Raw genomic sequence first — 25,033 nt, 5'->3', positions numbered from 1 at the left:
CCACCCCAGGCCCTATCAGGGAACCCTATATTAACCTGTGCACTGCAAGCCAGCGGTGCTGATCAACCATTGTGTATTCATTGTGTGTTTGGCTTCCTGTTTCCTGCTTGCCGTGTGCTCTTCGTTTGTCTCTGTTACCGACCTTGGCGTGTTCTCGACTATTCCTGTCTGCTCGTGACCCTGACCTTTTGGCATGTCCCCGACTATCCCTGCTTGCCTGTGACCCTGAACCTTTGGCGTGTACTCTGTTGTTCCTGTCTGCTAGTCGCCCTGACCTCTGCCTTATCCCTTTACTATCCTTGTTGTTCTAGCCTGCTGCTTCCTTCTCCTGTGGTCTACTGTGAGGGTGAGCTGTTAGACCCCAGGGGCTGCGACCTGGATCCAGACTGCAGCACAGTCCATCCTCACCACTAGAGGCTCTGGTGAACACCTGCTGGCTCTTAGACTCCGCGCCCTGGGGAATCTATGCTCTAGCTCCCACTGGGATCTGTGTTAGTGATCCAGTAGACCTGCTTCCTGAACCTCCCTGGGTACTACGTTAGCCTGGGCTGCTCCTCTGTGGGAACTGAATGATCCAGTGGTTTCTAGCCTGTCTGATTTCTTGAAACTTTTTCAGAATATCTTTCGAGGAACCGGGTCGTGTCTCTTCAGCGGCCAGCGCTCTTTTACATCTCCGTCAAGAGTCCGCTTCTGTGGGACAGTATGCTCTTCAATTCCATATCCTCACAGCTGAATTGAGCTGGAATAATGAGGCCCTAGTTGCAACCTTTTTACATGGCCTCTCTGATAGAATAAAGGATGAATTAGCAGGAAGGTCCCACCCTGCTGATCTGGACGTGTCATCACCTTGTGTAACCAGATCGATATTCACTTTCAGGAGAGGGCCCTGGGAAAAAAAAAGACGCCAGCACTCCCCATTCTTTAGGCAGCCTGAGCTCCCTGTCCCTTCTCTTCGATCCGAGGAGCACCCCCTGCCTGCTGAGAAACCTATGCAGCTGGGCCAGACAAAGTTATCTCGTGCTAGAACGTGCTAGGCGCAGAACTCTGGGCCTGTGCCTCTACTGTGGGGTTAAAGGTCATTTTCGTGCTTACCCATTCCTAAGAAGCCTTTAGTCCTCAATAAGTCTTCTCCTCCTCTCCCTACCTCGGTTTCAATCACTGAGGATAATCTAAAGCATGAGGTTATTTAAGTTCTGGATTCCCGGCGCCGTAGAGGCATTCTTCAGTACCTTGTACACTGGAAAGGGTTTGGTACTGAGGAGAGGTCTTGGATCACTGCATCTGAGATCTTTGCGCCTCGTCTGTTGAGGAGGTTTCATCTGGAGTTTCCCTTTAAGCCTGGGCCCAGGCAGGGGAGGGGGAGACCTTGCAAGAGGGGGGGGTACTGTCATGATTATGCAGCAATCTTTCTCTGTTAGCTTACCTCTCCTCATGTGTTCAGACTAAGAGGCCAGCCACTCTCACCTGGCTGTTTTTATAACCTCCCCTCTAAGCATGGCTCCACCCCAGGCCCTATCAGGGAACCCTATATTAACCTGTGCACTGCAAGCCAGTGGTGCTGATCAACCATTGTGTATTCATTGTGTGTTTGGCTTCCTCTTTCTTGCTTGCTGTGTGCTCTTCGTTTGTCTCTGTTACCGACCTTGGCGTGTTCTTGACTATTCCTGTCTGCTCGTGACCCTGACCTTTTGGCGTGTCCCCGACTATCCCTGCTTGCCTGTGACCCTGAACCTTTGGCGTGTACTCTGTTGTTCCTGTCTGCTAGTCTGACCTCTGCCTTATCCCTTTACTATCCTTGTTGTTCTAGCCTGCTGTTCCTTCTCCTGTAGTCCATCGTGAGCGTGAGCTGTGAGACCCTAGGGGCCGCAACCTGGATCCAGACTGCAGCGCAGTCCATCCTCACCACTAGAGGCTCTGGTGAACACCTGCTGGCTCTTAGACTCCACACCCTGGGGAATCTATGCTCTAGCTCCCACTGGGATCTGTTAGTGATACAGTAGACCTGCTTCCTGAACCTCCCTGGGTACTATCCGCAGCAGTCAGTCTTAGGGTCCACTATCTTAGCGGTGCACTTCCAACTCCTAAGGAGTGCATCTGTCACCTGCTCTCAGGTGACCTGACAGTAGTATTGAAAACAATGTGTCCTGGAAATCATATAAGCTCAACATACAATCTGATTGTACAATCTCCTTTAGACCTATCATCAACTATGTAGTGCAAGGGCTTGCCTGATTGGATAGAGAGTGACTGGGTAGATGATGTGTCCTGCTATTATATAGTTTGGGTAAATCTAAAGGAGATCATAGAGTTTGTACAATTAGATTGTATAGTGTATGGCCACCTTTATACACCTAAAATGAAGTAGTCAAGCTTTTGGTGACATTAATGGCACCCCAAACACAGAAGCAAACACACATTTTGCGGCCGTGAAAAAACAAGTGACAAATGCAGCAAAGTCCACAGTAAAAAACATGCAAACTGCAACATGCCAAAATGTCTCATGGGTTACTTTGCCACATTGTAGGGCAGCCTATTGGAATCAATGAACTCCACTATATGTGTTGTGGTAAAAATGTGCCAAAAAGTGTGTTCTAGCATTACGCTGGGTGTGAATGGGGCTTGAATGTGAAATTGGTGCATTTACACAAGAACAACTAGGCTCCATTTACATCTCTGCCTTTCCGAAGCCACACAGAAATAGTGTGCGGTTGTGCATTTAAAAATTGCACTGCAAATACGCACTGTGCTTTCATCATCATTAAACGTTAAAGGCAACCCAAGCGCGGATAGATGGCATGTGTTTGTCCTGCGACAAACAATCTGCAAACACACCAAAAAAGCACAGTAAAAATGCACCATGCTCTGCTTCAAAAAATGTTCTGAAGCTTCTTTGGTGTGTTTGTTCACTTGAATGGGCTGCCCAATGCATGATGAGCAGAAATGCTCAAAACACCCAAAAAAACTGCATGCAGGAACACGAGTCCCTGCTATGGAGAGATGTGAACAGGGTCTGGAAGCTAAGTCTCCATCCACTCCCTCATATGTACTTGTTTAACCCCTTGGTTCCGGCCGCATGCAAATATGTGGCCTCTCGGCGGGTGGGCCTTGGCACAGAGCAGGTGCATATTTGTGTGAATTAGTGTAAATACAGCTCTGACGAGAGCACGCGTCCCGGTACAGTTAACGGTGGCTAAGGGAAAGCTACCGATCGCTACTTATAATCGGAAGCTTTCTGATCACGTGACCGCTGTCCAATCACGGCAGTCACATGATCATAAAATCGAATTTGGATCGGTCCAAAAATGATCGATTCAAATCCTGTGTGAAGAATAGCTGGTTGTTAAAGTGATTGTAAAGGCAGAAGGTTTTGTATCTTAATGCATTCTATGCATTAAGATACAAAACTTCTGTGTGAAGCAGCCCCCCTAATACTTACCCAAGTAAATTTTTATCCAGTGATGTTGCAGGAGAGACTCAGCTGCCCAGGACTCTCCTTCCTCATTGGCTGAGACAGCAGTGGAGCACCATTGGCTCCTGCTGCTGTCAAAGTCAGTGAGCCAATGAGGAGAGAGAGGTGGCGGGGCCCAACCGCGGCTCCGTGTCTGAATGGACACACAGAGTTGCGGCTCCGGTACCCCCATAGCAAGCTACTTGCTGTGGGGGCACTCGTCAGGAGGGAGGAACCAAGAGCGCTGAAGAGGTTTGCTGGCAAATTGCAGGCCCTTTAGGTCCGGTATGGATTTTAAGGGTAACCCCATGCCAAAATGTAAAAATAAATGGTGTGGGGTCCCCTCCAAAATCCATACGAGACCCTTATCTAAGCAAGCAGCAAGGCAGGCCAGAAAAGGGGGGTTACCCCCTCCCTTTTCTGGCCTGCCAGGCCCCTGAACCAAACCATGCCCGCAACTTGAGGGAGTGCTTTGGGGCAACAGCATGTTGATGAGGACATGGGCTTCTTTCCCACAACTCTGGCCCATTGGTTGTGGGGTTGCGGGGGTCCCTTTAACAAGGTAGCCCTCAGATCTCGCCCCCAATGTGAATGTGTACCCCTGCTCCTAGACCAAAAAAAAAAAAAAATCTAAGTTATTAACCACTTCAATACTGAGCACTTTCACCCCTTTCCTTCCCAGGCCAATTTTCAGCTTTCAGCATTCTCGCACTTTCAATGACAATTTCGCGGTCATGCAACACTGTACCCAAATGAAATTTTTATCATTTTGTTCACACAAATAGAGCTTTATTTTGGTGGTGTTTATTCACAACTCAGTTTTTTTATTTTTTGCGATATAAGCGAAAAAAGAGCGGAAATTTAAAGGAAACAACAATATTTTCTACTTTCTATTTTAAAATAAATCCAATAAAATCTAATTTTGTCATAAATTTAAGCCAAAATGTATTCTGCTACATGTCATTGGTAAAAAAAAAAAAAAAAATCCAGTTAAGTGTATAATTGCTTTGTGTGATCACAGACAGATGTACGCAGATGATCATGTACAGATTTGCGCAGATGATCACGGACATAGGTGTGCATATGATCATTGGGACATTTTACTGTTACATTTGTGGGGGACAGGTATTTTTACTGTGTGGAGAACATGTGTGGTGACAGTGTTTTAGGTACATTGTGTGGAGACACTGGGCCAGTGATCAGTGTGTAAAAAACAGCTCATACTCACTGATCGCCGTCCGGCTACAGTGATCTGCTCTCCTCTCCTCACTGACAACTTCCATGTGAGGAAAGGAGAGCCGATCGCCTAACAACCGGCTCTCTATTTATGTCACATGATGGCTATGGTTGGATACAGCCATCATGTGATCAGGAGGGCCAATCACAGAGCCCTCCTGCCGATCGGAGATGCGCTGTGTCCGGTAGACACGAGCGCATCAAGATTGCGCCACTGCGCAGGCACAAGCACAATCCCCCTCCTTCTGAAGGACATTCCTGAATGTCCACTCAGAAGGAGGAAGCGCCCACCTGGCCACTGCACATATATGGGGTGGTTAAAAACCCACCAGTTTTTGACAAGTCCTTTAATAAAAGAAAAGTAAAAAACATTGCCCCCCGAACACTACTACTCCCATCCAGGAATTACAGGTAGACATAGGGGCAGGGGCCAGTGTCATTATGGGATGGGATTACCCAGTGACATACGTCACCAGGTAACCCCACCAATATGTTTACTTGTCCTTGGGCTGTTTCCCTGGACAAGAACAGTTATGTTCTATGAGCAACATTTTTTTTTTCCTCGTTCGGGTTGCCGTTTTTATGTTGTTTTTTTTTTTTTTAATAAACGACTTGTCAAAAACTGGTATTTTTTTTTAACCTTTTTGTGAATGAGTAGGGGTACTATGTACCACATACTAATTCACATGGGGGGGGCAGGATCTGGGGGCCTCCTTGTTAAAGGGGGCTTCCAGACTCCAATAAGCCTCCCGCCCGCAGGCCCCCACAACCACCGGGCCTGGGTTGCGGGGAAGAGGCCCTTGTCCCCATCAACATTATTATTATTATTATTATTATTATACAGGATTTATATAGCGCCGACAGTTTACGCAGCGCTTTACAACAACATTAGGGCAGACAGTACAAGTACAATACAATTCAATACAGGAGGAATCAGAGGGCCCTGCTCGTTAGAGCTTACAATCTAGGAGGGAGGGTCAAGTTATACAAAAGGGTAATAGCTGTGGGGGATGAGCTAATGGAGAAAATAATGCAGTTGTTAGATGGAGGCAGGATAGGCTTCTCTGAAGAGGAAAGTCTTCAGGGATCGCCTAAAAGTGGATAAATTTGGAGACAGTCTGACAGATTGGGGTAGGGAATTCCAGATAAAAACAAGGAAAAGGGGCGCCACTGAATATGTATCAAATGAAATTTATTTAATAAAAATAACATCCACTCACATGTGGGACTGAAGAGTTGATCTCAGGTACATCTTGTAGCACACAATGGAGGGAAGGACTACAAATATCAGCAAGTCCAATGGCACTGGTATCACCTCTGATGGACTAAAGATGAGTAGCGCTGAGTCAAAGTAGTGTATGGGCACACCACAAGCAGGAGGGCGGAGAAGCCGTCTGGGGTGGTGTGGGTTCCGAGAGTAGAGGATGTGAGGGCGTCCAGCCTGTTGCTTTGTGTGTGAGGCGGAAGTCCAAGCAAAACGTCCGGCATCCGTGATGGAGGAACACGGCCGTGTGGTCGGAGCCAGAACGAGGCTAGGATCGCAAACACTGCGGCGCCGGGCTGTGACGTCACTCCTGTGCGACGCGTTTCCGAGATAGCTCGCTATCGATGGAGAGGATAGCGGCACTCCTTTGTCACGCATAGGGCAATGATGTATGGCAGAGGTATTATATAGTCCATGGGGAGGAGGGGCCTTAACAAGGAACATTCAATACAGATTGGATGACATTAACAAGGAAAATAATAATAACGGACATCCTATGGACATATAATAAAAAACATATATATTAAGCAACATGTGGGCCATAGAACAAAATATATAATAATGACAGGTGGAAAATGCAGGATTAAAAGGCATGCCGACAGTAAAAATACCAACAGTAAAAATACATAGAAGGGATCTTCTAAGCATAAACAATCTGATTCATAAATAAAAAATGTATAAATAAGAAATAATGATGAATGATAAATAATGACAATATAAACTGAAACTAGAGCTAGATGATGATCATAAAAATAATGAAATGATGAACTAAAATATTAGGTGGAAAACTAATATGGAATATATTAGTATTATTGTGATCAATAATTGAAAGTGGATAATGGTAGTAGTGGCTCAGGAATGGTAATACAACCACATGCAATATTAGCATGTATAGGTAACACAAACTATGGGGCAAAATAAATATATGGGGCAAAATTAAGTATGTGATCTTCAAAAAATTAATTAATTAAATTAAAATTAAAATTAAAATTAAAAAATTAAATGAATGAAGTTTTTTTATATATGGTATTTAATATGTGCATAAAAAATGCTAACGTCTATATGGAACAAATGTATGAAGGGTAACCAGTCTTTAAGGCACTAGTAATAGGATATGAAGAAAATGATAAAAAAATGTTATAAAAAGAATTAATATTAAAAAGTATATACATAAAAATATATATATATACATGTTATCATAAAACAGTGGAGATTTCTATACTCTCGTTGAGGCCACCAGGCGAAAGAACATCGAGAGTATAGATCCAAAAGGTTTCCCTGGCGCAAAGCCTTTTGAAACGTTCTGCTGCAGTAAGGCATTCAGGAATTTGTTCAATAACCCACACACGGAGGCCAGTGGTGGATTTGTTATGGAACTCTGCATAATGTCGCGGCACACTGTGCATGTCCTTCCCTCCCTCTATAAGTCGACGATGTTGTCCGAATCGCTGTCTCAAAGGGCAGATGGTTCGGCCCACATAAATGAGACCGCAAGGGCAGGTGAGGGCATACACCACAAAATTGGAAGAACAATTATAAAAATGGTCCAGCTGGTACGTTTTGCCCTTACAAGAAAAAGATTTCTGCCCATGTGTAATATAGGGACAGGTTTTGCACAGCACCTTTTTGCATTGAAACATGCCAACCAGGGGTATGAGAGTGATGGAGTGGTTGGTAAACTGACTAGATGGCAAAGAAGGTAGTTTGCTGGGAGCGATTTTGTTCTTTAAGTTGGGGGCTTTACGATATGTGACTCTAGGTTTGGTGGGAATGATGGTATTCAGAAGGGGATCCTGTAATAGAATATCCCAATGTTTTCTCATTATTTTTTCCATTTTCTTATATTGAAAATGGAAGGTGGTAATGAATCGCATGGAGTGATCAGTTACACCTTTTTCTGGTCTCGGAGGCTTGCCCTTGGAGTAATAGGTGCATGCCTCGTCGACCAAATCGTTGGGGTAAGATTTTTCTGCAAATTTTTTCTTGAGAGAAACACTGGATGCAACATAGTCGGTGTCTAGGGTGCAGTTCTGTCTAAGGCGACAGAACTGCCCTTTGGGTATATTTCTAATCCACTTGGGGTAATGGCAACTATGGAAGTGTAAATAAGAGTTACCAGCCGTGGGCTTAGTATGATTTCGAGCTATGATATTTCCCTCTTTGTGGCCCAATTCCAGGTCCAAAAAAACTAGAGTCATTGGGTCAAGAACATGAGTAAACGCAAGTCCATATGGATTACGATTACAATGTTCCGCAAAGAGGGAGATAGAATCAACAGGGCCATCCCAGATCACGATAATATCGTCGATGTATCGCCCAAAGAAAACGATGTTAGCTGAGTGAGGGTTATTGTTCCAAATATAATTCTTCTCCCAATAGCCCATAGCCAAGTTGGCATAGGAAGGGGCAAAGTTGGCTCCCATGGCGGTTCCCTGCAGCTGTAAGAAGAAATCGCCATTAAAGTCGAAATAATTATGACACAGGCAAAAATCTGTGGCTTCCAAAATAAATTTGGCCTGCCTGGCATTGAGCATGGGGTCTTGTGCTAAGAAAAATTCTAGTGCCAGAAGTCCGAATTGGTGTGGAATGGAAGTATATAAGGACGTGACGTCCAACGAAAGCCAAATATAGGAAGATTCCCACCTATAAGGGGCCAACAGATCTAACAGGTGGGATCCATCTCTGATGAAAGAGGGAAGTTGCTGTACTATGGGCTGCAAGTATAAATCAATGTATTGGCTAAGGCCAGTAGTGACACTGTCCATTGCGGCCACAATCGGCCTACCAGGGGGGTTGGTGGAATTTTTATGGACCTTAGGCAAATGGTAGAAATACGGTACCTGATAAAAGTTTTTGAGAAAAAATGAAGCTTCCAATTTGGTGATGACTCCACTGGTAAGGGCAGATTGTACCACACGGCTGGCTTCAAGGGCAAATTCATTGGTGGGATCTTTAGATAATTTGATGTAAGTGGCCTTATCTGAAAGAAGTCTGTATGCCTCTGCGATATAGTCGTCCCTGTTTTGGACAACTATACCCCCACCCTTATCAGCTGATCTAACCACAATATCAGTGGCATGAATCAGGGTGTCTAGTGCTTTAGTTTCTGCAACAGTAAGGTTGTGGGCATGAGCAGGGATGGTGGAGGAAGACTGGCAGAGTTTTACAAAGTCGGCATAGACGACCCTGTAGAAACTCTCGAGATAGGGTCCTTTAGACTGAGCTGGGTAGAAAACAGATTTGGGTTTTAGCGATGAATGTGCTATAGGAGGAGAAGTAGCCAAATGCTGTGTAAGCAGCATAAGCATATCATCATCCTCAGAGTGAGATTCCAACATGTCAAGGATGTCACCATCATACTCAAAAACATCCAAAGAGGAATTGGGCTGAACACTAGGATTGGAATCAGCATTGGCTGGAGTGGGTTTAAGGGATTTGGCTTGAAAAAATCTTTTGAGGGTGAGGTTGCGAATGTACCTATTAAGGTCCTTGAACAACAAAAAAGGATTGGGCTTATTGATGGGTGCAAAATTTAATCCTTTACTAAGAAGACTGGTATCTGCAGTGGAAAGTACTCGAGAAGATAAATTAAAAATCTTTACAGTTTCCGAAACTTCAAACTGTAAAGATTTTTAATTTATCTTCTCGAGTACTTTCCACTGCAGATACCAGTCTTCTTAGTAAAGGATTAAATTTTGCACCCATCAATAAGCCCAATCCTTTTTTGTTGTTCAAGGACCTTAATAGGTACATTCGCAACCTCACCCTCAAAAGATTTTTTCAAGCCAAATCCCTTAAACCCACTCCAGCCAATGCTGATTCCAATCCTAGTGTTCAGCCCAATTCCTCTTTGGATGTTTTTGAGTATGATGGTGACATCCTTGACATGTTGGAATCTCACTCTGAGGATGATGATATGCTTATGCTGCTTACACAGCATTTGGCTACTTCTCCTCCTATAGCACATTCATCGCTAAAACCCAAATCTGTTTTCTACCCAGCTCAGTCTAAAGGACCCTATCTCGAGAGTTTCTACAGGGTCGTCTATGCCGACTTTGTAAAACTCTGCCAGTCTTCCTCCACCATCCCTGCTCATGCCCACAACCTTACTGTTGCAGAAACTAAAGCACTAGACACCCTGATTCATGCCACTGATATTGTGGTTAGATCAGCTGATAAGGGTGGGGGTATAGTTGTCCAAAACAGGGACGACTATATCGCAGAGGCATACAGACTTCTTTCAGATAAGGCCACTTACATCAAATTATCTAAAGATCCCACCAATGAATTTGCCCTTGAAGCCAGCCGTGTGGTACAATCTGCCCTTACCAGTGGAGTCATCACCAAATTGGAAGCTTCATTTTTTCTCAAAAACTTTTATCAGGTACCGTATTTCTACCATTTGCCTAAGGTCCATAAAAATTCCACCAACCCCCCTGGTAGGCCGATTGTGGCCGCAATGGACAGTGTCACTACTGGCCTTAGCCAATACATTGATTTATACTTGCAGCCCATAGTACAGCAACTTCCCTCTTTCATCAGAGATGGATCCCACCTGTTAGATCTGTTGGCCCCTTATAGGTGGGAATCTTCCTATATTTGGCTTTCGTTGGACGTCACGTCCTTATATACTTCCATTCCACACCAATTCGGACTTCTGGCACTAGAATTTTTCTTAGCACAAGACCCCATGCTCAATGCCAGGCAGGCCAAATTTATTTTGGAAGCCACAGATTTTTGCCTGTGTCATAATTATTTCGACTTTAATGGCGATTTCTTCTTACAGCTGCAGGGAACCGCCATGGGAGCCAACTTTGCCCCTTCCTATGCCAACTTGGCTATGGGCTATTGGGAGAAGAATTATATTTGGAACAATAACCCTCACTCAGCTAACATCGTTTTCTTTGGGCGATACATCGACGATATTATCGTGATCTGGGATGGCCCTGTTGATTCTATCTCCCTCTTTGCGGAACATTGTAATCGTAATCCATATGGACTTGCGTTTACTCATGTTCTTGACCCAATGACTCTAGTTTTTTTGGACCTGGAATTGGGCCACAAAGAGGGAAATATCATAGCTCGAAATCATACTAAGCCCACGGCTGGTAACTCTTATTTACACTTCCATAGTTGCCATTACCCCAAGTGGATTAGAAATATACCCAAAGGGCAGTTCTGTCGCCTTAGACAGAACTGCACCCTAGACACCGACTATGTTGCATCCAGTGTTTCTCTCAAGAAAAAATTTGCAGAAAAATCTTACCCCAACGATTTGGTCGACGAGGCATGCACCTATTACTCCAAGGGCAAGCCTCCGAGACCAGAAAAAGGTGTAACTGATCACTCCATGCGATTCATTACCACCTTCCATTTTCAATATAAGAAAATGGAAAAAATAATGAGAAAACATTGGGATATTCTATTACAGGATCCCCTTCTGAATACCATCATTCCCACCAAACCTAGAGTCACATATCGTAAAGCCCCCAACTTAAAGAACAAAATCGCTCCCAGCAAACTACCTTCTTTGCCATCTAGTCAGTTTACCAACCACTCCATCACTCTCATACCCCTGGTTGGCATGTTTCAATGCAAAAAGGTGCTGTGCAAAACCTGTCCCTATATTACACATGGGCAGAAATCTTTTTCTTGTAAGGGCAAAACGTACCAGCTGGACCATTTTTATAATTGTTCTTCCAATTTTGTGGTGTATGCCCTCACCTGCCCTTGCGGTCTCATTTATGTGGGCCGAACCATCTGCCCTTTGAGACAGCGATTCGGACAACATCGTCGACTTATAGAGGGAGGGAAGGACATGCACAGTGTGCCGCGACATTATGCAGAGTTCCATAACAAATCCACCACTGGCCTCCGTGTGTGGGTTATTGAACAAATTCCTGAATGCCTTACTGCAGCAGAACGTTTCAAAAGGCTTTGCGCCAGGGAAACCTTTTGGATCTATACTCTCGATGTTCTTTCGCCTGGTGGCCTCAACGAGAGTATAGAAATCTCCACTGTTTTATGATAACATGTATATATATATATTTTTATGTATATACTTTTTAATATTAATTCTTTTTATAACATTTTTTTATCATTTTCTTCATATCCTATTACTAGTGCCTTAAAGACTGGTTACCCTTCATACATTTGTTCCATATAGACGTTAGCATTTTTTATGCACATATTAAATACCATATATAAAAAAACTTCATTCATTTAATTTTTTAATTTTAATTTTAATTTTAATTTAATTAATTAATTTTTTGAAGATCACATACTTAATTTTGCCCCATATATTTATTTTGCCCCATAGTTTGTGTTACCTATACATGCTAATATTGCATGTGGTTGTATTACCATTCCTGAGCCACTACTACCATTATCCACTTTCAATTATTGATCACAATAATACTAATATATTCCATATTAGTTTTCCACCTAATATTTTAGTTCATCATTTCATTATTTTTATGATCATCATCTAGCTCTAGTTTCAGTTTATATTGTCATTATTTATCATTCATCATTATTTCTTATTTATACATTTTTTATTTATGAATCAGATTGTTTATGCTTAGAAGATCCCTTCTATGTATTTTTACTGTTGGTATTTTTACTGTCGGCATGCCTTTTAATCCTGCATTTTCCACCTGTCATTATTATATATTTTGTTCTATGGCCCACATGTTGCTTAATATATATGTTTTTTATTATATGTCCATAGGATGTCCGTTATTATTATTTTCCTTGTTAATGTCATCCAATCTGTATTGAATGTTCCTTGTTAAGGCCCCTCCTCCCCATGGACTATATAATACCTCTGCCATACATCATTGCCCTATGCGTGACAAAGGAGTGCCGCTATCCTCTCCATCGATAGCGAGCTATCTCGGAAACGCGTCGCACAGGAGTGACGTCACAGCCCGGCGCCGCAGTGTTTGCGATCCTAGCCTCGTTCTGGCTCCGACCACACGGCCGTGTTCCTCCATCACGGATGCCGGACGTTTTGCTTGGACTTCCGCCTCACACACAAAGCAACAGGCTGGACGCCCTCACATCCTCTACTCTCGGAACCCACACCACCCCAGACGGCTTCTCCGCCCTCCTGCTTGTGGTGTGCCCATACACTACTTTGACTCAGCGCTACTCATCTTTAGTCCATCAGAGGTGATACCAGTGCCATTGGACTTGCTGATATTTGTAGTCCTTCCCTCCATTGTGTGCTACAAGATGTACCTGAGATCAACTCTTCAGTCCCACATGTGAGTGGATGTTATTTTTATTAAATAAATTTCATTTGATACATATTCAGTGGCGCCCCTTTTCCTTGTTTTTATCTCAGCACATTGGATCTGGCTTTGGTTCCTTTCGGTGGCTGCCTTGAATGACTAATTATACTTACATATATAGGTCATATATATGTTTGTATGGACCCGGCCTTTGTGCGTATAGGCTACAGTATATAAGGTATATGATATTGCGCCTTCTTCTACTTGTTTAGGGAATTCCAGAGGATGGGCGAGGCTCGGGAGAAGTCCTGGAGGCGGATATGGGAGGAGGTGATGAGGGAGCTAGAGAGCAGGAGATCTTGGGAGGAACGGAGATGGCGTTTAGGTTGGTATTTTGAGACTAGGTTAGTGATGTAGCTGGGGGCACAGTTGTGGATGGCTTTGTAACTTATTGTTAGTATTTTGAATTTAATTCGTTGGGCGAGTGGCAGCCAATGGAGGGATTGGCAGAGAGGGGTAGCAGACACTGATCGGTTTGTAAGGTGGATGAGTCTGGCAGCAGCATTCATGATGGACTGAAGGGGGGATAGTCTATTTAAAGGTAAGCCAATGAGGAGGGAGTTGCAGTAGTCGAGGCGAGAGATAACCAGGGAGTGAATCAGGAGCTTTGTGGTTTCATTGGTTAGAAAGGGACGTAGTTTAGAGATGTTGCGGAGGTTGAGGCGGCAAGCTTTGGAAAGTGATTGGATGTGGGGCTGAAAGGAGAGTTCAGAATCTAGGATAACACCTAGCACCCTGACATGTGGGGACGGGTGGATGGTTTTGCCATTGCTCTTCACAGAGAAGTCAGGGGAAGAGGCACGTGGGGGAGGAAATATTATAAGCCCGGTTTTGGACAAGTTGAGTTTGAGGAAGTGGTGTGACATCCATACAGATATGTCGGTTAGTAAGTTAGTGATGCGTAAGGAGACTGATGGAGTGAGTTGAGGGGTGGAGAGATAGATTTGTGTGTCATCAGCATAGAAATGATATTGAAAGCCATGAGAGGCTATCAGCTGACCCAGGGAAGAGGTGTAGATTGAAAATAAAAGAGGTCCAAGAACAGAACCTTGGGGGACCCCGACAGAGAAGGGAAGAGGAGTGGAGGAAGTAGAATTGTAAGTGACACTGAAGGTGCGTTGGGATAGGTAGGATGAGAGCCACTGAAGAGCACAGTCACGGAGACCGATGGAGTGAAGTTTTTTGAGGAGGAGGGGGTGGTCAACCGTGTCAAAGGCAGCTGAAAGATCCAGAAGTAGGAGTACAGAATAGTGTCCGTTGGTTTTTGCAGTTAGTAGGTCATTTGTGAGTTTTAAAAGAGCAGTTTCTGTGGAGTGTTGAGGGCGAAATCCAGATTGAAGGGGATCAAGAAGGTTGTTTTTAATGAGGTGGTCACTCAGTTGGTTGTAAACCAGGCGTTCAAGGAGTTTAGAGGAAAAGGGGAGCAAGGAGATAGGGCGTAGGTTGTTAAGATTGGTAGGGTCCAAGGATGGTTTTTTGAGTATGGGAGTGACCAGTGCATGTTTTAGAGCATCGGGGAAGACGCCAGAGGTGAGGGAGAGATTGAAGATGTGGGTTAGAGAGTGTAGGATGGGGTCAGAGGGTGACCGTAGCATTTGAGAGGGAACAGGGTCCAGGGGACAGGTAGTTAGGTGGGCGATAGAAAGGAGTTTAGCAACTTCGTCTGGAGTAGTAGATTTGAATAGAGGTAGTGTCAGTTGTATCTGTTGACATGGGGTCTTAGCTGGGGGAGATACCTGTAGAGTGGAGATTTCATCACGGATTGTATCAATCTTGTTTTTGAAGTGATTAGCGATTTCCTGGGCAGTGAGTAAATCAGTGGGGGGAGGCGGTGGAGGACAAAGTAGAGAGTTGAAGGTAGAGAAGAGTTTACGGGGATTGGATGAGAAGGTATTAATAAGAGTTGTAAAATAGGTTTGCTTGGCAGTGTGGAGGAAAGAATAGTATTTTTGGAGGGCAGATTTGTATTGGTTGAAGTCTTTGAGAGACTTAGTCTTGTGCCACAGACGCTCAAGAGCGCGACTACGTTTTTTGAGAATTTTAGTGTCATCTGTTTGCCAGGGTTGTAGGGGTCGAGGCCTGATTCTGCGTGTAGTAAGGGGAGCGAGCTTGTCCAGGGTGGAGGACAGAGATTTATTGTAGATGGATATGGCTTGGTTGGGGCAGGACAGGGGGGAGATTTTGTCATAGAGGTGGTCGGTAGCAGAGTAGAGGAGAGAGGAGTTGAAGTTGCGAAAGTTTCTACGGGTGACGGTTAGGCGATTGGAGGGAAAGGTGGTGGAAGACAGGGGGAGAGAGAAACTAATAAGGTGGTGGTCGGAGAGAGGAAAAGGATTGTTTGAGAAGTTGCATGGAGTGCATAGGTAAGAGAATACAAGGTCAAGAGTGTTGCCATCAGAGTGAGTAGAAGTCTGTACCCATTGCTTCAGGTCAAATGAAGAGGTTAGACTAAGAAGTTTAGAAGTAGCAGGAATGTTTGTATTAGCAGGGATGTTGAAATCACCGAGAAGGATTGTGGGAATTTCCGAAGAGAGAAAGTAGGGTAGCCAGGCAGAAAACTCATCAAGGAAAGTCGATAATGGTCCAGGGGGCCGGTAGATCACAGCAATTCTTAGGGAAGTGGGAGAGAATAGACGTATACAGTGGGCTTCGAATGATGAGAGTGAAAAAGAGGGAGGAGGGTGAATAACCTGGAAGGTGCTCTGGGGGGATAGGAGGAATCCCACTCCACCTCCCTTGCGTCCATTAGGCCTGGGGGAGTGAGTCCAGTGAAGGCCACCCTGGGAGAGGGAAGCAGGAGAAGGGGTGTCATATTCGTGGAGCCAGGTTTCTGTGAGAGCAAGTAGATTAAAGGAATTAGTGACAAAGAGGTCATGAACAGCAGTGAGTTTGTTGCAGACAGAGCGGGCGTTCCAGAGGGCGCAGGAGAGAGTGAGGCTGGTGTTGGTAAGAAGAGGAATGGAGACTAGATTGTGTAGATTGCGACTACTGCCAGAGGGTGTAGGGTGATGGTGATGGGTGTGTTGGGCACAGTTAAATAAAGTGGCCCCAAAGCACCCCCCCACGTTGTCGCTCATCCCCTCCCTGTTTCCTGGCCTGCATGCTCAGATAAAGGGTCTGGTATGGATTTTGGGGGGGCCCCATGCCATTTTTAAAATAAATTTGGTTTCCCCTTAAAATCCACACCAGACCCAAAGGGCCTGTTATGATTGGGGGGGAGGGGGCACACTGTTTTTCTAATAAAAAATTAGTAGTATGTATACTGAGGACAGAAAATCTCCTGGAAGGGAGTCAGTTTCCATGTGGCATTTTTTAAACCTGCATGAACAAGTTGAGAGTCTTCAGATCTAGAACGGGCCAGACTCCCCCATTTGGTCTGGAAACCAAAAAGGTTAGAGTAGTAACTTTGAAAACATTTTCTGTTGATAAAGGTGTAATGACCTGCTGTGCTTGTTAAATACTGTCCCCAGAGGGGTGCTTGTAAACTCCACTTTTGTGGAGAGAGAAGAATGCCTTGGTGCCAAGCACTTGTGAGTCTAGATATTCAATGAAAACCACTATACTGTGCCACTAGAAGGAAATAAGGAGTTGTTGCCAGACTTGCCCAGAACGACGAAGAGGCAGGGCATGCAGTATTGTGAGAGAAAAGGCATCCCGAACATGGATTTTTAATGTAAAGGGTTTTTGTTCTGTACTCACCAACAAAGCATCTGTAGACAGGATTAACTGGGATAACTCCATCCTGGCTTTGTGCTCAACAATGATCATACCCCAACTGGGGTTTTCAAGAACAGGGCTTTGCTGGTGGCAAAGCATGGCCTGGATCTGTAGAGCACCTTGCAGCTAATTCTAGGTTCTACAATACGTCCCAAGTGGAGAACATACAGAATCCAACACAAGTCATCAACATTACAAGCCAACCACACTTCTTTAAAGCGTAGTTCCAATAGTTTTTGTGTTTATTAAAAGTCCGCAGCTACAAAAAGTGTAGCTGCTGACTTTTAGTAAACACACACTCTGTCCCAGGATCCAGGGACATGGCCACCTGAACTCTCGTTTTTCTCCCTCTCCCTGGCACCGGCATTACAACTGCGCCTCCTCAATGGTCAGGCAGTCTTCTGGTACTTGTGACATGTCCCAGAAGATTGCAGGGAAGGAGGGGGAGAGGAGAACTTCTGCTCAGATTGCCTAGGTGGCCCGAGCGGAAGTGGCAGCGGGTACCTGACAAAACTAGGTACCAGCAATACACCACAAAAAATGACATGCCAAATGTGGCAAAGGAGCGAGGGAGGAGTGCTTAACCACTTGCCGCTCGCCATATAGCAGAATGACGTCGGCAAAGTGGTTTCAATATCCTGACTGGACGTCATATGACGTCCTCAGGATATTGAGCCACTGCGCGCCCCCGGGGGCGCGCATCGCGGCGATCGTTGTTGCGGGGTGTCAGTCTGACACCCCGCAACACCGATCTAGGTAAAGAGAGTCTCTGACGGAGACTCTTTACCACGTGATCAGCCGTGTCCAATCACGGCTGATCACGATGTAAATAGGAAGAGCCGGTGATCGGCTTTTCCTCACTCGCGTCTGACAGACGTGAGTAGAGGAGAGCAGATCGGCTGCTCTCCTGACAGGGGGGGTCTGTGCTGATTGTTTATCAGCACAACCCCCCCTCGGATCCTACCCAGGACCACCAGGGAAGCCGCCCAGGACCACCAGGGAAACCAGCCACACTGGACCACCAGGTATGCCCCCTAGACCCCCAGGGAAATACTGATCTGTGCAAAGGCAGCTGCCAATCAGTGCCCACTCCCATGCCTACCACTGCCAGTGCCACCAGGGATGCCCATCAGTGCCACGTATCAGTGCCGCCTATCAGTGCCCAGCAGTGCCACCCATAAGAACCCATCTGTGCAGCCTTTCAGTGCCCATAGGTGTTGCCTAACAGTGCCCATCAGTGCCACCCATAAGTGCCCATCAGTGCCGCCTATCAATGCCCATCAGTGCTGCATATCAGTGCCACCCATCAGTGCCGCCTACCAGTGCCCACCATCAGTGCCCGCTCATTGGTGCCACCTCATCGCTGCCGCCTTATCAGTGCCGCCTTATCAGTGCCCATCAGTGAAGGAGAAAACTTACTTATTTACAAATTTTTAAACAAAAAAAAAGCAAAACTTTTATTTTTTTTCAGAATTTTCGGTCTTTTTTTATCTGTTTCGCAAAAAATAAAAACCGCAGAGGTGATCAAATACCACAAAAAGAAGTCTCTATTTGTGGGAACAAAATGATAAAAATGTAGTTTGGGTACAGTGTTGGATGACCGCGCAATTGTCATTCAAACTGCGACAGCACTGAAAGCTGAAAATTGGTCTGGGCAGGAAGGTGTCTAAGTGCCCTGTATTGAAGTGGTTAAAGTGGAACGTCCCCCTTTTGGGCGGAGCCCCACTTTAATCCAGCAGGTCCCCAAGGCTCTGCCGAAGAGTCAACTAATTCAGAAGCAGCAGTAGGAGCCACAATTGCTATTGTGCAGCTGAAATTGACAGGACATCTTGGTAGAAGAATCATCAATAAAGAAAAAAACCTTCACAGGAATAGGGTAAGCTATTTTCAATAGAGAAGTCCATTACCTCTTTACTAGGACATTAGCAAAAAATAGGGAGTGGGAGGGGTTATTTGGGGGGGGGCGGTGTCTGTCACTTTTTTTGGCCAATCGCATTCACCTGAAGGTAGCTTCAGATAACCTAATTTTAAGGATTAAGGCTGGGTTCACACCGCAGCACGGAGCGGCTCACAGCAAGAGTGCGGTGCTTCCCCTTTCCGGTAATACCATTCAAATAAACTTATAAGCTCTACATGTTTAGTGAAAATCGCTTCTTCAGGAGCTTGACAAACATTCTAAGGAGAGAAAGAGGATATCAATAAGTGTAAAAATTTATGGTAATATGTATGTAGCATAAATATGCAGAAAGTCTCAGAAACTGCGTGAGAAGTGTTGGATCGCACCCAAGGGCGGCCAAACATGAGGCATGCAATGTGCACAACCGATATGGGTTGATTATGCTTCTTATTTGCACAAAACTATTTGTTTGTCATGTTGGGTGCCCTACACCGGAGCTTAGTACAGTATACGCTTTCTGACTCCACTTATGTTGATACATTTTGGGGACTACACCCCTTTCTTGTGATATATATATATATGTATAACGTTTTACCTGGAACGTCCCCATATGTTGCTTGTTACGCACATTGCATGCCTCATGTTTGGCCGCCCTTGGGTCGAATCCAACTGCCTCTTTCTCTCCTTAGAATGTTTATCAAGCTCCTGAAGTAGCAATTTTCGCAAAACATGTAGAGCTTATAAGTTTATTTGAATGGTATTACCTACTGTAGTCATACATGTCCAATATGGCATGGATTTGACACTCATTATCCTCATTGGAGAGGCTTAGTTGTTATTGCAATTAGTTTGCAATATTTTTAATGTCTTTTATCTTTATGTAATAATCATTAATAAAAAGTTACTGTTTATTTTTCTACTATTGGTGCCTGGAAAGTAAATTTTTTCAACTTTATTTATGCAATTTACGTTTAGGACGTGGCACTGAACTACTTTAGGCTCCCGCAGTTCCATCCTGTGTTGGTGCTTGCTGTAACTCTGATTGACAATGACATAGTGGGGTTGGTTAACGTAAAGTGGTACTAAATGCTAGCATTTTTTTAAAAAACACCCCAGCACCTTTTCTGCACCCTCATCCAATTCCCAAACTTACCTGTAGTGCATATTCACTGCTGCCCGGTCCTTTGATCAGCACCGCTTTCCTGATCTTCCAGTTCTACAGGCAGGTACTCACAATAGCAGCAGAGCAATTGATTCCTGCTCTCCTCAGTCAAAATGCTGGGAGGAGGGAGCAGGGGCATTGGCGGTACTGTGTGTGTCTATAGATGTACACAGCACTGCCTGGATGAGTACATGCACAGGAGACCCCTTAACAGCCATCTTCTAAGTAGACACCTGTAAAAGGAGAAGAGTGCCTGCATCTTGGGGACCGGCCATAAAAAGAAAAAGGAGGCAATTCCAAAAAAAAAAAAGTGTGGGTGTCACCTCTTCCCAAAACAAAAAAAAAGGGAGGAGAAAAAAGGGGGGGTTTATCCACTTGACCTCCGGAAGATTTATCTGCCCCTTCATGAACAGACCATTTTTTGCGATATGGTACTGCATTACTTTAACTGACAATTGCGCGGTCATGCGACACTACCTGAACAAAATTTATGTCCTTTTTTTCCCTTTCGTTTGGTCTTTTGGTGGCATTTGATCACCACTGCGATTTTTATTTTTTTTGCGCTATAAACAAAAAAATCCCCAAATTTTGAAATGTTTTTACTATAAAACATATCCAATAAAAAAATATTAAAAAAAAGAAAATCACGTTTCTTGATAAATTTAGGCTAATATGTATTTTGCTACATGATGAAGACACGTGACCCCTGTGTCGAACATGCGTAGGGGAGGGGCCAGGATGGAGTGAGCAGCACAGAGCACAGCTCGGAGAATCGTATACCCCACAGCACGCCGGTTGGCGGTTTTTTAAGAAGCTTGTAATGTATGGTGCACTCACGCACCAAGGAAATGTGAGTACCCCTTTGTGGGGAGTGGGTTTTGTTATAATAAAGACACTTTGACGGAATTACACTATATAGTCTCTCTTTACATTTATGGTACGGTGCTTATGGAGCCACATTGATCCAGGTTGGAGACCGCATCTAGCTTGCTATACAGACCCCGGGGGTGACTCCACAGCGTGTTTTGACACAGCTAAAAACTGTGTCACACGCTCTAAGGTGAGCGCAACCACTTTGGGGGGGTCACCGAGGCACACCGTGGCATGTTTTGTGGCACTTGGACTGAGCACGCTGGATGATTTGGACATTTAATGTTTTTTTTTTTTTCTTTTTTTGGACACTAATATACACATTACCTTCTGGATATTCTGAACACTGTTATATGCATTTTTTTGGGCGAGACCTCCACAGATTTAATTAATTTATTTAAGGTTCACTTGGCACTTTAATGTAATTTATTTTCTGATTACAACAGAATATATGCATGTTGCACTTTATATGAATTATTGCACGTTTTTTATTAACTTATACATGCATTATAGGCACAGTATATGTATGTGTTGATTTCTTGATTACATGTTGGAATATTTATTTATTTATATGCACATTGCACTTATGAGGAATTGTGTGTAAACATATATATATTTTTCTCTTATACGTTTTTTGGTATTATAATCACGCTTGATAGTTTATATGATATATACTTGAGTGCAGCGCATCCTTGTTTTACATTTGATTTGCAGGGCCATGAATACGTGATCTGCGTTTGCTGCTAGGTATTCACATTTTTGTTTCGTTTTCTCTGGGCACTGGATTATTGTGGCTCGCAAGACTTTTTGCCTTTATTCCTGTAAAACATCCCACCAGTAAAAACTTTACGCCTGAAAACACCAAAGCTCTGGATCCCAGGGTCCAGCTCTCTAAAAAGAGAAGCGTTACAGGCAAAACCTCGTTTCTTCCGCCACGAGGCCCAGGTACCATTCAATTCGGCATGAAAAGACACTTTAAATGGATCCGGCTGGATCCTGTTCCAGGATTGCTCCAGTGGAGCTCAGCACAGCACATCTTTACTTGTGACGAACATCTTACACACTGGCGAAAAAAACTGAGGTACCCCCAGTAGTGGGAGGGGTTATATAGGGAGTGGACTTCCCGTCTTAGGGTGTGCCAGTGTCCATCATCTGAAGGTGGCCTATAACCCACATACCCTGTTTCCCCGAAAATAAGACCTAGCGTGATTGTCGGTGATGGCTGCAATATAAGCCCTACCCCCCAAATAAGCCCTAGTTAAAGTCTTTGTAGGTCTTATTTTAAGGGTAGGGCTTATTTTCAGGGAAAAAGGGTAGGGCTTATTTGGGGGGTAAGGCTTATATTGCAGCCATCACCGACAATCACGCTAGGTCTTATTTTCGGGGAAACAGGGTAGTAACTACTATGGCTCTGTGTCCCGTGATGTACGATAATAAATAAATAATTGTTTGATTCAAGTGCAGACAGATTCACCTTATTCACAAAGTTCCGGGAACAGTTACAAAATGGTCAGTTCCTATTTCTAGTATGACGACCCCATTAAACAGGTTGACCAAAACAGCTGTATAGAAGGGATAAAACTAAGCAACAGCAAACAATAGAAACAAAGATAAGTTTACAGTAAATGTGGCAAACCTTGTACCATGACAACAGTGAGCATAGCAAGTCAAGATATTTCTCTTGCATCAACAAGGTCCCTCCCGAATTTTTCATATGACAGGTTTTTCCAGACTGCTTTCTTTCAGTTCTGAACCAATAGCAGCATTCTCTGGTTTAGAGGACAAAGACATTAGATTTTTGGTGTGCAGAACTAAGGCTCGATTCACATCTATGCATGTTGCTTTTGGGCGTTTCTGCAGTGCTTTTTTGCTGTGCTTTCTGCGTTTAACAGGGTTAAGTTTTTTTGTTTTGTTTTTTTAACACTGTATATAGCTGGTTGCTAAGGAGGGGGTCGGGAAGCCGGCCGCCGCGTCCTTAACCGATGAGTCAAAAAAATCATGGAAAAAAAAACCAAAAAAACACCACACACATACCAGGACCTAGGGTCTAGTATGGAATCTATACTAGACCCAAGGGCCTGGTATGAACCTGGGGGAGGACCCCACGCTGTTTTTATTTTCACAATTTTTTTTTAGCCAGAAATTTTTTTTTTACATTCAGCTGTCAGCAGGGAAGTCCACTGACAGCTGATGACTTATCGGTTGTTAAGGACATGGCAGCTGGCTTCCCAGCTATATACAGTGTAAAAAATAAATAAATAAAACGCGGTATTTGCATTTTGGATGCGGGTCCTTTGAAGTCTGTTACATGCAAAATGCTGCATTTTGCGGGAAAAAAAAAAGTCCCCAACCCTTTCCAAAAACACAGAGGCACAAAAATGCATTAATGTGAATGTGTTCCATAGGAACCATGTTAAAAACAATTCCCTGCATTTTTGCAAAATGCATCAAAAAACACATTCATGTGAATCGAGCTTAAGGCTTGGTTCACACCTATGCAATTTGCTTTTGATCCATTTCTGCGTTTTTGAACATTTTTTTTATCATTTTTTATGCTTTTGTTTTTTGGCCAATTTGTTGTTGGGCAAAATAAAAAACGCAAATCACAGCAAAAAAGCACTGCATTTCTGCACCTTCTCCACTGAAGTCTAATGAACCAAAAATGCACCGTTTGAGTTTAAAAAAAAAAGTCCCTGACCCTGCCCAAAAACGCAGCAGTTGAAAAAAGCAGAGATGTGAACATATCCCATAGGAAGCCATGTTAAATGGACTAAAGTGCATTTCTGCAAAAAGCATTTAAATATGTATAGGTGTAAACTTAAAGCGGAGCTTCAACCAAAAGGGGAAGTTTCGCTTTAAGGCCTCCTCCCCAGAGCCTCTAAATGAAATGGCACTTTAGGGAGGGAGTGGGGGGAGCGGATACCTGATTTTGGCAGAAGACCCCCCCCCCCCGGCAGTCTTATGGGACACGTCAAAGGTCCCAGAAGAATGCACAGGTCCCCATTCACAATGCACCAGGCACAGAAGACGGGAGGTGAAAACAGTGAGTGGCTGTTTATGATAATTCAGAAGCTAAGTTTTTGTAGCTGCCGACTTGATTTTTACACAGGAGACTGGAGCTCCTCTAAGTTTCCAAGCTTTTTTTTTTTTTTTTTTGCTGCCAAGCTCTTTTACAAAACCACACAAATAGAGTTGAAGAACACTAGGAACAGCCATGGAAGCCGCTTGATTGTTTTTATAAGTGGCGGGAGGGGAAATAACCCCCCCCCGGTGCTCCTAACAGCTCGCCTGTGCGACGGGCTCACCGTAGAATGAATCGGCCAACAGCGGCCATTTACCATAGAGCTGACCGAGGAACAGATGGTCCCTGGCAATCTTTATGACCGTCGGAGGGCGGGAGTAACGTCATGACGTCACTTTCGGCGCTGAGAAGTCCGAGATCGCTTTCCAGCCTAGAGGAGAGATCTGGTGGGGACTTATAGACCCCAGATCTCTCTGTAAAGAGGACCTGTCATGCTCTATTCCTTTTACAAGAGATGTTTACATTCCTTGTAATAGGAATAAAAGTTAAAAAAAAAAAAAAAAAATAAAGTGTAAAAAAATAAATATACACAAACATACATACACACATTATATACATATATATATATTTTTTAAAAGCATCCATGTCCCCGCATGCAGAAGCGAACGCGCATATGTACATCTCACCCACATATGTAAACTGCGTTCAAACCACACGTGAGGTTTTGCCAAACAGAGCGAGAGCAATAACTCTAGCGCAAGACCTCCTCGAACTCTAAACTGGTAACCTGTAAAAATTTCTATAGTGCAGGCTATGGCGATTTTTAAGTACCGAAGTTTGGCGCCATTCCACGAGCGTGTGCAATTTTAAAGCGTGACATTTTAGGTATTTACTCAGCATAACATCTTTCACATTATACAAAGAAATTGGCCTAACTTTAGTGTTTTTTTTTTTTTTTTTTTATTCATAAAAGTGTTTTGTTTTTTTTCCCCCAAAAAAATTGCTGCGCAAATACCGTGTGACATAAAAAATTCCAATGACCGTCATTTTATTCCCTAGGGTCTCTGCTAAAAAAAACAATGTTTGGGAGATTCTGAGTAATTTTCTAGCAAACAAAATGAT

General features: G+C 44.0%; 1 protein-coding gene across 1 annotated transcript in view; it reads left to right on the top strand.

Moving 5' to 3' along the window:
* Window positions 1-12,922: 12,922 nt before the first annotated feature.
* The window catches only part of LOC141128477 (C4b-binding protein alpha chain-like), a 365,002-nt gene continuing 352,891 nt past the window's right edge, over window positions 12,923-25,033 (top strand). Inside the window, exon 1 of the mRNA XM_073615784.1 lies at window positions 12,923-13,216. The gene's annotated coding sequence lies outside the window, so the exon portion shown is untranslated. The remainder of the gene's footprint in view (window positions 13,217-25,033) is intronic.

Source organism: Aquarana catesbeiana, linkage group LG02, assembly GCF_042186555.1.
Source record: "Aquarana catesbeiana isolate 2022-GZ linkage group LG02, ASM4218655v1, whole genome shotgun sequence".
Lineage (NCBI taxonomy): Eukaryota > Metazoa > Chordata > Amphibia > Anura > Ranidae > Aquarana > Aquarana catesbeiana.
This window is presented reverse-complemented; position numbering and strand designations above follow the sequence as displayed.